Source organism: Mustela nivalis, assembly GCF_964662115.1.
Source record: "Mustela nivalis genome assembly, chromosome: 6".
NCBI classification, from domain to species: domain Eukaryota; kingdom Metazoa; phylum Chordata; class Mammalia; order Carnivora; family Mustelidae; genus Mustela; species Mustela nivalis.
In genome coordinates, this window is record NC_139025.1 from 60,882,323 (window position 1) to 60,896,632 (window position 14,310).

Consider the following 14,310-nt stretch of genomic DNA (forward strand, 5'->3'; position numbering starts at 1 on the left):
AAGTCTCTTCAGTTTAGCTTTGTGGTTATTTTGTTGGTTCTTAGGAAGGGGCTTGCACTTCAACAGTCAGTAACTTCCTTTTCTCCAGTTGAATATGCATTTTTTAAAAAAGATTTATTTACTTATTTGGCAGTCAGAGATCAAAGTAGGCAGAGAGGCAGGCAGAGAGAGAGAGAAAGGGAAGCAGGCTCCCTGTGGAGCAGAGAGCCCGATGCGGGGCTCGATCCCAGGACCCTGAGATCATGACTGGAGCCAAAGGCAGAGGCCTTAACCCACTGAGCCACCCAGGCGCCCCTGAATGGGCACTTATTTAACAGAAACTCCCTCACTTTTTGGGCTCATGATGTTCTCTTCGCCTGGTAAACCAGAAGCAGGGATTGATCCATGAGGGATTTAGGCACACGGGCTTTCATAACCATTTTCTATAGCTGCTTCCGGGGAGGAAAAACATTATCAGCCTAAATCTAATTCTATGTTCTTTGTCCATACAAATATCACTCTACTAACTCTAGCACTTGGTTTGAAGATTTGGGGGAATTAAAAAAAAAATAGACCACAGGTCCCTCTTCTAGCCATGACTAACTGCAAGTAAACAGACGTGTGAAACAAATCTTCAGACACTGGACCACAACTAGTGCAGAACTGCGATCCTGAGAAAGAGATAGATGAGGAGAGCCCTCTGATCACCCCAGCTCTCTGTCTGCAAGGACGACTTAGACAAAGACATGGAGAAGGGATCTCAAGCAGCATGTACTGTTTTTGCTAAGCTGAGACAGAGATCAAAGTTTGAGGAGGGAAAAAAAAAGTTTGAACTTATCAATAACGAAGCTGGAATGTGTGCCACAGTTCTAGAGAGGAAGGATCTATGACAAAAAAGGGCTCCAGAAGTATGCATAACATATCCTTAAGTTTTTGACTGAATGTAAGAAGCACGTACATAGGATGACATTCCAGAAGGCTTAGGTAGGAAATGGAGTTGCCAACTAAAGAGTTGCCATATTTCACACTGGATGAGCGAGTTGTAATAAATAGTGGAATGGGAGGAGTTTCTGACCTTTATGTTGTTGTTGTTTTTCTTTAAGAGAGGCCACAGTTACAACTAAAACTTAGTTGGCCACAGTTTCTATGATGAATCATTATGATGGGTGCCATCCAACATTACTATGGAGAAAAAAGAAAATGAGACCCATACCCAAAAGATAATCTGTGGGATACCAACTCTAGGATGACCCCAATGTTGAAATTAGCAGATAAGCTGGGGCACCTGGGTGGCTCAGTGGGTTAAGCCGCTGCCTTCGGCTCAGGTCATGATCTCAGGGTCCTGGGATCGAGTCCCACATCGGGCTCTCTGCTCAGCAGGGAGCCTGCTTCCCTCTCTCTCTCTCTGCCTGCCTCTCTGTCTACTTGTGATCTCTCTATGTCAAATAAATAAATAAAATCTTTAAAAAAAAAAAAAGAAATTAGCAGATAAGGATTTTAAAGCAGCTATGGTAACTGTGTTCAAGGGCATAAAGGAAAATATGCTTGTAGTAAATGAACAAATAGAAACTATAAATAAGAACCAAATGGCATGGCCACAGCCTGAGCCCCTGGTTAAGGAGGAGTTCATGGCCAAAGCAAGGTGGAAGGCTCTGGAGCAGAGAGAATCCAGACCAAGCAGTAAGTTTAGTTTGTGATGCTTATAATTCTAATTAATGATTTTTAAATTGCAAGTTCACCTGATGCAGTCATGTCCTCTTCATCCAATTTCTTAAGGTCTCTCTCTATTTATTAACCTTTTAAAAGCATTAATCTTCTAAGATGTGATCATTAAACCCTCTGGGATAAATCAGAATATCTTTACAGAATTGTCAAGTTCACATTGCTGCTGTTTCAAAGTCCAGCCACAGATCTTCTTTTCCAACTAGAATATGTGATGATGACTAGAGTACCAAGATCAAGTGGAGCCTGTATTGTGCTTCTTGGACTCGGGCTTTACCCCTTGCAAATAGTCACAGTGATTATCAAAAGAGAAGGTTCCAGGAGCTTGGCTATAAAACGTCTGAAAAGTATTTTCTACTGCTACACGCATCAGGATGTAAGGCCCAGAAGTTTAAACAGGACACAGCCCAGTACCTTGTGAAGTTAAGCATGGAGACTTCTGTTGGATATTTTTCAGCCTCAATAGCATGAAAGATGTTGGTTAAACAGGCCTCGAATCAACAAGTCTTTGAGTAGAAGTGCCACTGAGTTCTCTGACCAAGTATGGCAGATCCTACACAAAGCATTCAATGGTATCATTGTATCTGGGAAGTATCTACCGAAACAACCAACCTATCCAAAATGATCGTGTATATGAGAAACTTATTTCTCCTTCTTGAAGACATGTTGGAAAATATCAACTAGCCGAAGTACATACCAATCTTATGGAGTTCTGGCTATATCCATTGTACTGGAAAGAAATCTTCAGCCACAATTTCAGGATAAAAAAGTAAATCTAGACAAACGGGTGAAAGAAAAATTTCATTAATTTAAAAAAATATGAGATTCAACTAAAAGAAGATGGTAAATAAAGATGATGTGACTTCCTTTTAAAACACTCTTCCCGGGGCGCCTGGGTGGCTCAGTGGTTTGGGCTGCTGCCTTTGGCTCGGGTCATGATCTCAGGGTCCTGGGATCGAGCCCCGCATCGGGCTCTCTGCTCCGCAGGAAGCCTGCTTCCCTCTCTCTCTCTCTCTGCCTGCCTCTCTGCCTACTTGTGATCTCTGTCTGTCAAATAAATAAATAAAATCTTTAAAAAATAAAAAAATAAAAAATAAATAAAACACTCTTCCCAATACTCTGGGGGGGGAAAAGCTGATATATATATATATATATATATAGAGAGAGAGAGAGAGAGAGAGAGGAATATAAAATATAAATGCATTATATATATTTAATTTTATTTTATGTATTTTTAAATTAACATATAATGTATTATTTGTTCCAGGGGTACAGGTCTGTGATTCATCAGCCTTACACAGCACTCACTATAGCACATACCCTCCCTGATGTCCATCACCCAGCCATATTATATATATTTTATAGCTACTTATCAAAAGTTCTGGTGAATTTTCTGCTGAAAGGAGAAGTTAAGTCAAGCAATAGTGAGCCATGTTTTGGTTGGATAGTGAAGCAGGTAGAAGAGGCTTTGCTGAGACACATTGCCCAGTAGTGCAAGTTTTGTTGCTGAAGCTTAATCAGGGCATCCACAATTTAATGGATTGATCATACTGGTGAGGTGTTTGCTACACTGTTGGTGGAATGATTGGACCTCTTGAATGGTTTAACCAATCTAATAGCAAGAGATACCTTTACTCAGCAATAAAAATTCTGGTGGTCATGCTTGAAGCAATAAAAATCTTCACTGAATGATAGAAATGTTTTTAAAACAAAAAATTCCCCTCTGTTTGTTTAATGATTGAAAAAGGCATGAAAATGAATCTTTGCTTTATGTTTTTTGATCACTTGATACTGTCTCCCAGGTCACTGAGCTCTGCTTTTGTTTCTAATCATTTTTCTCTCTGCTTTTCAGATCGAATAATTTCTATTGATCTGTTTTCAAGCTCTGCTGTCTCCAATTTTCTCTTGGAGAAGAGAACTCATGCAGTGATTGTTTTCCCCATTTCATATATTGTGACTCTTTAGTTTTAAAATCTCCATTTGATTTTTAAAATGTTTTCCATTGCCCTGATAATGTTCTCCCATTTATTCAGTTATTATTTTAATACCATAGTTTGTATTTGAATGTATACCTATTTTATTGTATGTATTTGCCTCCTTAAATGTACTTTCTTGCTAATTCCAACATCTTGATTATTTGCAAGTCTGTTTCAATTAACTGCTTTCTCTTTTGACATTAGGAACTATCTCCTATGTCTTCACACGCTTAGTTATTTTTTATTATAATTGACCATTGTTAATAATACATGTTAGAGTTTTTAGATTCTGGATTCTGTTATATTCTGTTATTCTTTGAAGAGTTTTGACTTTTGTTCTACTAGGGACTTAAATTTCCCAGCCGATTTCCCTTGAACTTGTGAGCATTGTTTTTACACGTTGCTAGATATATTTATTTGACCCTCACATTGGAGACCAATCTTTTAGTCCTGTGACATCGCCTTTTCTTCCAATGCAAGCTTTCTTTCAATATTGTTCACCAAATCCATTTAACTTGGTAAGATCAAACTCCAAGCCCTCCTGCTCAGCTTTCACATTCTTGCACGTGCTGTTTCAGCTGAGCTCCTTGGAATACCTCTTGTACATATGCCTTTCAGGAGTTAGCCTATGATTTGAGAGGCATTTAAATCCCAATTTTGGGTCTCCCTTCCGCACTCCCACTCTCACCCTCCAACATGGTTTCCTCTGTTCTGGGAATTCCCTACCTTTATTTTCCAGCTATTCTTGCAGCCCCTGACTCCACCTTCTGATATACGTCAAGCTCAAACACTGGGCTTTTCTGCCCATCCTCTCTCTGCCCTGTGCTGTGTGGTCTGAGTAGTGCCCTCATTGCAATAGCCTTGTAAACGCGATTTTCACCCTGTGAGTCCGTTAGAGACTAGAACTGCCTTCAGTTTCTGTTTCTGCCTGCTTTAGCTCACTTTCTGGTACCTTCAAATAATTGTGCGTATGTTTGTGTGTGTGTTGCCCAGAGTTCATTATTGTTATCTGAGAAGGCTTAGTCTGACATAAGCTACTTTCCATTACCAAAATATACACCTACAGGGGCACCTGGGTGGCTCAGTCTTTGGGTATCTGCCTTCGTCTCAGGTCATGATCCCAGGGTCCTGGGATCGAGTCCCACACTGGGCTCCCTGCTCAGCGGGAAGCCTGCTTCTCCCTCTCCAACTCACCCTGCTTGTGTTCCCCTCTCTTGCTGTCTCTCTCTCTGTGTCAAATAAATAAATAAAATCTTTTTTTTTTTTAAGTATATACACTAAAGCAAGCTTTTCAGGTGATTCTTACACTCTCTAAAATTTGAGAGCTACTGTCTTGATAAAACTTCTGCGCTTAATTTTATCTTTTAAGAAGTCATCTTCTTCACAGCAAAAAAGAATTTAAACTCTTTAAGTACATTAGTCACACTCTTTTAATGGTGAAAGTAAAGTCCTAGAAACAGGATAACTATACTCTTCCCCACAGTGCGTTCCTTTTTACCATATTTTCCTAAAAGGACTGAAACCTCTTGGTTAGAAATCAGGAACATTGTCATAGAGTGGAAAGAGTAGAGTGTAGTCCAGAAGTCCTCGGTTGTTAGGTTTTAAATGTGATCATGTCTAAGGTAAAAATGTAAGAATATCAAAATTCTAGATAATCCTATAAAATGGTGACATAATTTTGTGTATATAATTTGATATAGTAATTTTTATACACATTAAAATTTGAGAACTACTGGGGCGCCTGGGTGGCTCAGTGGGTTAAAGCCTCTGCCTTCAGCTCAGGTCATGATTCCAGGGTTCTGGGATCTAGCCCTGAATCGGGCTCTCTGCTCAGCAGGAAGCCTGCTCCCCCTACTCTCTGCCTGCTTCCTCTGCCTACTTGTGATCTCTGTCTGTCAAGTAAATAAATAAAATATTTTTTAAAAATTTGAGAACTACTGGGCTAGACAAGAGGGGGAAATACAAAAGATTTCTCTAAGCAGGTAAATGGACATTCAAACTATCCTGTTGTCATAATAACAATAGAATTAGAATATATGAATGGGGGATAGATAAAGAATTCTTTAAAGTCCCTGTTTAGGGGCACCCAGGTGGCTCAGATGCTTGAGCTTCTGTCTTCAGCCCAGGTCATAGTCTTGGGGTCCTGGGATCGAGCCCCATATGGGGCTCTCTGCTCCACAGGGAGCCTGCTTCCCCCTCTCTCTCTGCCTGTCTCTCTGCCTACTTGTGATGTTTCTCTCTGTGTCAAATGAATAAATACAATAAAAAAAATAAAGTCCCTGTTTGTCTAGACTATGACTTCTCTTGTGTTTTGGAATATAGCATGCTGACAATCAAAACTTAGCTCTACAACTTACTAGTTATGTAATTCAGGGATGTACTTGAGCCTTCATTTCTTTGTCTATAAAAATTGGGAAAATACTACCTTTCTCTTGTAATACAAATGTCAAAATGCCGGGAACATTTCCTGGGATATGTCCAGGACTTTCCCTTTACCTAAGAGTGTTCCTCAAACTTTGTTCTCAAAATGTCCAGGCAAGTGAATTTCTTACAGTCGGTCTGGAAGTCAATCTATATTTTATTACCTTGATTCTAAAGGGAGAAAGGTGTTTTGTTTGTTTGTTTTCATTTTTTAGTGATTTTTAAAAAGATTTTTTAAAATTTATTTGACAGAGAGAGACATAGCAAGAGAGGGAACACAGGCAGGGAGAGTGGGAGAGGGAGAAGCAAGGGGGAAAGGTTTTAACGAACAACTTCAGCTGAGACACAAGGTAACCTTTTGAAAACGTACATTGTAGTTTCCACCTCACTTTCCCAAAAGAATGCATCTTAATGGATAATTTATAGGAGACTTAGGCAAGAGAAGAATAACCATAACAACATCATTCCATCCTGGAAAAGTCTTAAAATAACAATTATAGAAAGTTTAACTCTAACAGTTCCACATAGAAATATACCAGCTGCTGATTTTGAAGCAATCAGTGGCAGTTTCACAATTTCCATATAGGATGCAGTAAGAAGTAACAATTTTATCTACCCACAAAACACAAAACACAAAAGTGTTTTGGGTAGATGGAGGCGGGATCATGAAACTACTCACACAAGGTAATAAAAACAAACTTTCCATATCAGAGTCTGGAGGGAGTTTATAGAGATTATTGGAGGAGGGGTGAAACCTTCTCAATGCTCTTCACTTTTGTGCTGTCCCTAGAAAGAGTGTAAGCCAGAAGATAAGTAATATTTTAAAAATATTGCAAGAAGAAAACAACAACACTGTCCACCTGTAATTCTATACCTAATGAAAAAGTATCTTTGAAAAATGAAGATAAAGACATTTGAGATAGGTGAAAGCTGAAAGAATTCATCACCACCAGAACTACAAGAGATGCTTTAAAGAATTTCTTCAGGCAGAAGGAAAATAGTACCAGACACAAATGTGGATCTACTGAAAAGCACCAGAAATAACAACTATATGTGAAATATAAAATTTTTTTCCCTTAGTATTTAAATCTCATGAAAAGATAATTGACCATGTGAAACAATGGTAACATTTATTATGGTGTCTATTATATGTTTAGAAGTAAAATATATGACAATAATGGCACAAAGGCCAGAAAGCAAATTAGTTGGTATAATATCATTTGAAGATAAACTGTGATAAGTTCAACTATAAAAGCCACTACTGAAATAATACAATGAAAATTATAGCTAATAAGCCAAGAGAAGGAGGTAAAATGGAATCATAGAGCATTGATTAATCTAAAAGAAGGCAAAAAAGGGGCGAGGGACAAAGAAGTCTCAAATAGACTACAAACAACAAGGTGGTCAATTTTGCCTCAGCAATAGCAATAATCACATCATAAATGCAACTAGTCTAAATATCCTAATTAAAGGCAAAAATTGTCTAAGTGAATTAAAAGCAAGTCCCAGGTATATGCTGCTTCCAAGAACCCACATTAACTGTAAAGACACAAATGTGGGCTAAAAGTAAAAGAAGAAAAATGGATATATGATCCCCATCCAAATCAAAATAAAGCTATATTAATATTGGAGAAAGAAGACTTCAGAACATGGAATAATACCAGAAGGAAAAGGATCATTTAATAATGATAAAGTGTTGAATTCAAGAGATACAACATTCTTAAATGTTTCTAAAAACAGAGCCTCAAAATACATGAAGCAAAAGCTGATAGAACTGTAAGGAGAAGAGAGAAATTCACAATTACAATTGACGATTTTAGTACTTCTCTTGCCTTAACTGATAGAACAGGTAAATGGAATAACAATAAGAGCACAGAAGACGGGGCGCCTGGCTGGCTCAGTGGGTTAAAGCCTCTGCCTTCTGCTCGGGTCATGATCTCGGGGTCCTGGGATCGAGCCCCACGTCGGGCTCTCTGCTCAGCGGGGAGCCTGCTTCCCCCTTCTCTCTCTCTGCCTGCCTCTCTGCCTGCTTGTGATCTCTCTGTCAAATAAATAAATAAAATCTTAAAAAAAAAAAGAGCACAGAAGACTTCAATAACATGAAAAAAGTTGACCTAATTGACATTCATAGAACACTCTGTATTAGTTGAGTAAACATTCTTGTCAAATGTATGCATAGATTTACCAAGATAGACTATATACTGGGCCATCAAGTAAGCCTCAATAAATTTAAAAGGATTTGAGTCATACAAAATTAGTACTCTGATCACAATAGAATCAGGAGTATAACAGAATCACAATATAACAGCAAGATCTCTGGGAAATACCCAGTCATTTGGAAATTAGAGAACATAAATGTGCATAACCCAAGAGTCAAAAAAAGAAAAAAAATGGAAATTAGAAAATATTTTGACTGATTTGAAAATAAAAGTTAAAATACAACTTATCACGGTGTATGGGATGTGGCTAAAATAGTGCTTATAGGGAAATTTATAGCACTTAAATGTCAATTTAGAGAAGAAGGTCTTTGCAGTAGGTCAACCTGTGGCCTCCAATAAGATATGTCCACATTCTAATCCCCAGAACCTGAGAATGTTACTTTATTTGGAAAAAGAGTCTTTGCAGATATAAAGTTAAGAATTTTGAGATGAGGAGATCGGCTGGGCTTATCCAGGTGGGCTCTACATGCCATCCCAGCATTTTGAGAAGCTAAGAGAACCACAGAGGAGAAGACCTCTGTGAAGTGGAGACAAAGTGAAAATAGAGAGAGATTTGAGTAATGTAGTCACGAGTTAAGGACTGTGGATAGCCACCAAAAGCTACAAGAGTCAAGGAACAGAATCCCCCAGAGCCTCTGAGCAGAGGGTCCCTGCTAACACCTACAATTCAGACGTCTGGCTTCCAGACTGGGAGGGAATAAATTTCTGTCCTTTAAGCTTCCAAGTTTGTGGTCATTTTTTTAACAGCAACCACAGGAAACTAATATAGTTTCAAATCAATGCCCTCAGTTTTCATGTTAAGAAACTAGAAAAAGAAGAGAAATACAGCACAATGCTAGCAGAATAAAAGAAATAATAAAAATGTGAACCGAAATTATTGAAATGAGAAACAAAAGCAATAGAGAAAGTCAATGAAACCAAAAGGGGATTCTGTGAGAAGATCAATAAAACTGGTAAGCCTCTAGCTAAATTTATCAAAAAATGAGAGACAGAAGACACAAGTTACCAAAATCAGTAATAAATGAAGTGGTGACATAACTATAGAACCTACAGGTATTGAAAGGTAATAAGGAAATAGCTTACATGAATAATTATTTCAACAACTTAGATGGAATGGACAAATTCCTTGAAAGACAAAAACTATCAAAGATCACTCAGGAAGAAATAGATAATCTGAATATACTTTTATATTTTATTCCATCTTATATAATCTTATGTATCTCATTTATATTATATTGTATTATATTATATTAATTATTTTATCCATGAAGGAAATGCCAGACCAGCTAGCTTCATTGGGGAAGTCTACCAAACATTCAAACATTTAAGAAAGAGGGAGCTACACATTCCTCAGAAACTCTTCCAAAAAATTGAAGGGGTAGGAATAGTTCTCAGCTCATCCTGTGAAGCTACCATTACACTGACATCAAAATAGACAAAACCATTATTAAGAAAGGAAAATTCCAGAATAACATGCTAAGAGCATAAATAAAAAAGTTCTTAAGAAACCTTCAGCCAGGGGAACCTGGGTGGCTCAGTTGTTAAGCATCCACTTTCAGCTCAGGTCATGATCCCAGGGTCTTTCGATGGAGAGGCCCACATTGGGCTCCCTGCTCAGTGGGGAGTCAGCTTCTTCCTCTCCCCCTCCCCCTGCCTGTGTTCCCTCTCTCACTGTGTCTCTCTCTGTTAAATAAATAATAAATAAAATATTTCAAAAAAGATTTTTAATATTTTATAATATATATTTTATATTTTTATTTTTATATTCAGCCCATTGACTATAATAATATCTAAAATGGATAACAAATAATGACCAAGTGGAATTTATCCCAGAAAGGTGAGATTGGTTTAACGTTCAAAAATCAATCAGTGTAACTCACCTTATTAATAGACTAAAAATAAAAAATGAAAAAAATTTAAATTTAAATTTAAAAATGATAGTTTCAGGGCGCTTGGATGGCTCAGTTGTTAAGCTGCTGCCTTCAGCTCTGGTTGTGATCTTGGGGTCCTGGAATCGAGCCCCACGTGAGCCTCCCTGCTCAGTGGAGAGCCTGCTTCTCCCTCTCCCACTGCTTGCTGCTCTGCCTACTTGTGTTCTCTCTCTCTCTCTCTCTCTGTCAAATAGACAAATAAAATCTTTAAAAATAAATAAATAAATAAATAAATAATAAAATGATGGGTTCATCTCAGAAGATGCCGAGAAAATGCCGGACAAAACCTATATCCATTTCTGACATAAACCCTCAGCACATAGAAACAGAAGGGAACTCTCTCAAACTGATAAAGAGCATCTACATAAAGCTTATGACTGACATCATCCTTAATGACAAAAGATTGAATGTTTGACACTCACACATGGAAGCTATTCCACTCCTAGATATTTACCCAAGACAAATCAAAGCACATGTCTTCATAAAGACTTGACATAAATGTTTATAGAATCTTTATTTGTAATAGCCCCGAACTGGAAATAAACCAAATGTACATCTACAGTTGAAAGGATAACACATTTTGGTATATCCATTCAATTGAATACTATTGTAATTAAAAAAAAAACAAAAAACAAACTATGGATACATGTCATAACGTTAATGGATCTCAAAATAATTACACTAAGCATAAAGATCCAGACAAAATAGAGTGCAAAATAGTTTTTATGTAAAATAGTGTCTGTGTAGGGATGCCTGGGTGGCTCAGTCGGTTAAGCATCTGCCTTCAGCTCATGTCATGATCCCAGGGTCCTGGGATCAAGTCCCATGCTGGGCTCCCTGCTCAGCGGAGAGCCTGCTTCTTCCTCTCTCTCTGCCTTGCTCTCTGTACTTGTGCTCTCTCTCTGTCAAATAAATAAATAAAATTTTTTTAAAAAATAGTGTTTGTGTAAAATTCTAGAAAATGATGACTTATTTGTGTATCTGAAAGTAGATCAGTAATTGCTTAGTGACCAGGATGAGTCACACGGAGGGGAGGAGATAATGCTTACTAAGGATCAGGAGAAACTTTTGTGGGGTTAGGTTAGATATGTTTATTTCTATGGTCATGATTTTATGGGTATATATATATATTTAGGTTTTATACTGTAAATACGGAGGTTACTGTATGTCAGTTATACCTCAATAAAACTGTATAAAGTAAAAAGAAATGTGAGAAGTCATTGGTCTGCAACCTCCGGAGCTTACTAGGGATAATCTGAAACAGGCCCCCCAAAAAAGGAGGGCAGGGAGAGACTGCAGGAAGAGGCAGATCACAACAGATTAGTAGGTGGCAGGTTTAATGAGCAAGTGAACTTAATTACAAGGCTTCTCCCAGAGGCTACAAGAGGAGCAGTTCCCCCCCACCCCACCTCCCCGGGTTTGTCAAATCCTACATGTCTATACAGAGACATTAACTTGGTTCAGTCATGGATATTGTCAAGACAGTCTCAACCCCACATCACTGTCTCAAGGCTTCTGTGGGCAGCTTCTGTGGGCAGAAGCTTGGGGCAGCTTCTGTGGGCAGAGAAGTCAAGCGGAATATTCATTCCAAGGACGGGGGTGGGGGTGAGGAACCTTTGACAGCCCAGTTTCAGATCACAGGTCAGCCAGCGGTCACATCCCATCAATGACCTCCTTCAACAGCAACTTAGGGTAGCTGGAGAGGAGGGTGTGAAGGGGTAGGTAGTGAGGTAGGGAGAAATTGATTTGGAGAGATATGCTGGATTCTGTCCTGTGGACAAGGACCATAGACTAGACTGGAGAGAGCCTAAAGGAAGAAATAAGAGCCACATGATTAGGCAATAGATGGTGAAGGTAGTACAGGGAGAGAAGAACTGATTATGAAGAAGTGAGGCTGGACCTGGAGACATCTAAGATGTGAAATTGATATAACTTTATCACTAGCTGGATGAGGAAGAGGAAAAGGACATATGTCTTGGGAGCTGTCAGGTGTATGTCTTGGGGGTTGGTGTAGACTGAATTTGTCCCCCAGATTCGTATGTCAAAGACTTAACCCTCTATGTAACTGTTCCTGGAAATAGGGAATTTAGGAGGTAATTAATATTAAATATGTTAAATGAGGTCATAAGAGTGGGGCCCTAATCTAGTAGGACTCCAGCCTTGTAAGAAGAGGAAGAGAGAGAGATCTTTCTCCATCATACATACACAGTGAGAAGGAGCTGGACACAAGCCAGGAAGAATTTCACTTGCAACTAAACCTGCCAGACCTTGATCTTGGACTTTCCAGCGTCTAGAACTGTGAGAAAATAAATTTCCTTTGTTTAAGTCCCCTAGTCTCTGGTGTTTTGTTATGGAAGACCAAGCAGACCAATACAAGAGCCAATGGGGGATTGGGATTGTGGGGAGGAGGAGATTCGCCTAGATCAAGAACACGGAACAAGAAGCCAGCTGGGGCAGTGTTTGAGTTCAGGTTGGGATACATTAAGTTTGGTGGACATTCATATGAGAAGTAAACAACTGAAAATATAGGGCTGAAGCTCTGGAGAGAGGTTGGCCGGAAGTACGTACTCGGGAACCATCAGCCATATGTGGCAATTGAAGCCATGGAGATGGGTATGCAGGGGAGGAGGAAAGTACAACAGTGAAGAAGAAAATGGCCAGAGACAGAGGCAGAGAACCATAACCGAGTGGTGACTTTGAAGCCAAGGAGAAAATTTTGAAAAGAGATGATTAACATTTTCAAATGCTGCAATGCTCTGAGCCCATTTCGGGGGACATGTCTAAGTGTCTGGCGTAGCCCTTGAAATCAGCGACCCAACAGTCTAGCTGAAAGGAGAATGAACATATGAAACAATAAGAAAATCATTCAATTAGAGCAAACGGTCTTATTAATGTAATAGACAAGTGCAATACAGATTCATCCATTCATTCTGCAGACATATTGAGTTCCTACTGTGTGTCAGACATTTAATTTTTGGAAGAGGCGATTGGACTTTTTAAAAATAAGAGTATGACTTATTTATGGGGGTGGAAATGATGTTCTGGCTAAGTGAAAAAAATTAAAAGCAGAATAATTTAGGCACGTGAGGAAGGGGGTAGAGAGAACAGGCAGCCTTGGCAAGGGTCCAACGAGGGGGAATAATTGGGAAGAAATCCTGGCCAGGTGAGATTGTGCCAGAGATTAGAGGTCTAAAGGGCACCCGTCATAGTGTAACTAGTTCCAGAAGTATTCTTGATCCTCTGTATTTTCTAGGTGCTATCCGCCTACTTATGCAATAGCAAGCAGAGCCCCCTTGTGTCGAGCCAGTAGGGCCACTGCTTTCTGCAGCCGAGCATACAGAAAATGCAAGCTACTACACTGGCCACCAAACATGTGTCCAATTGCCGTCAGATATGATGGGGAAATTATATATATATATTTCAAGGGAAAGTATGATTAAAGGAAAAATTAGTTATCACAGTAGTTTCCATGGCCCTGATCTACACAGGAGCTTTTCCAAATAGCTGGTGCAGGAGGCTGGATGATCCCAAGAGACTCATAACACCTCTATTGCAGTGGCTTTGGGTGGGCCTATTGACAGCCAGGCATGCGGTCGTGTAGACAGTATGATGAATAGTTAGATGAGCAAATCCGTAGCGGATGAACTACTGTGAGGGTCTGAACACTACCAGTGTTGTCTGGCGGACCTGGGAACAAAGCTTTCTTTCCCGGGACGGCCCTGAAGATGCAGTTCTCCTGATGGCTGGAAGAGGGCGCTGCGGATCGCATCGGTCCATAACTGTCCAAGACAGACCCGGAGTCTGGGAGGTGAAGGGTGGGGAAGCCGCCTAGGTCAAGTCCCAGAAACCCCAAAGCCGCGGAAATCTCCGGGAGAGAGCCGGAGGCTGGGGGCGGGGGTGGAGGTGAGGGTGGTAATGCAGCTCCTTGAAACTTTGCCCGGGCCCAGTGTTGGAGGTTGGGGGAAGGGTGGGAGATTGGAGAGGGGAAAGGAGCGGAAAAATAAACCCCAGAGCGCTGCTGGCGACTCAGAGGAAAACGCAACTACTGTATAGGCCCATGGG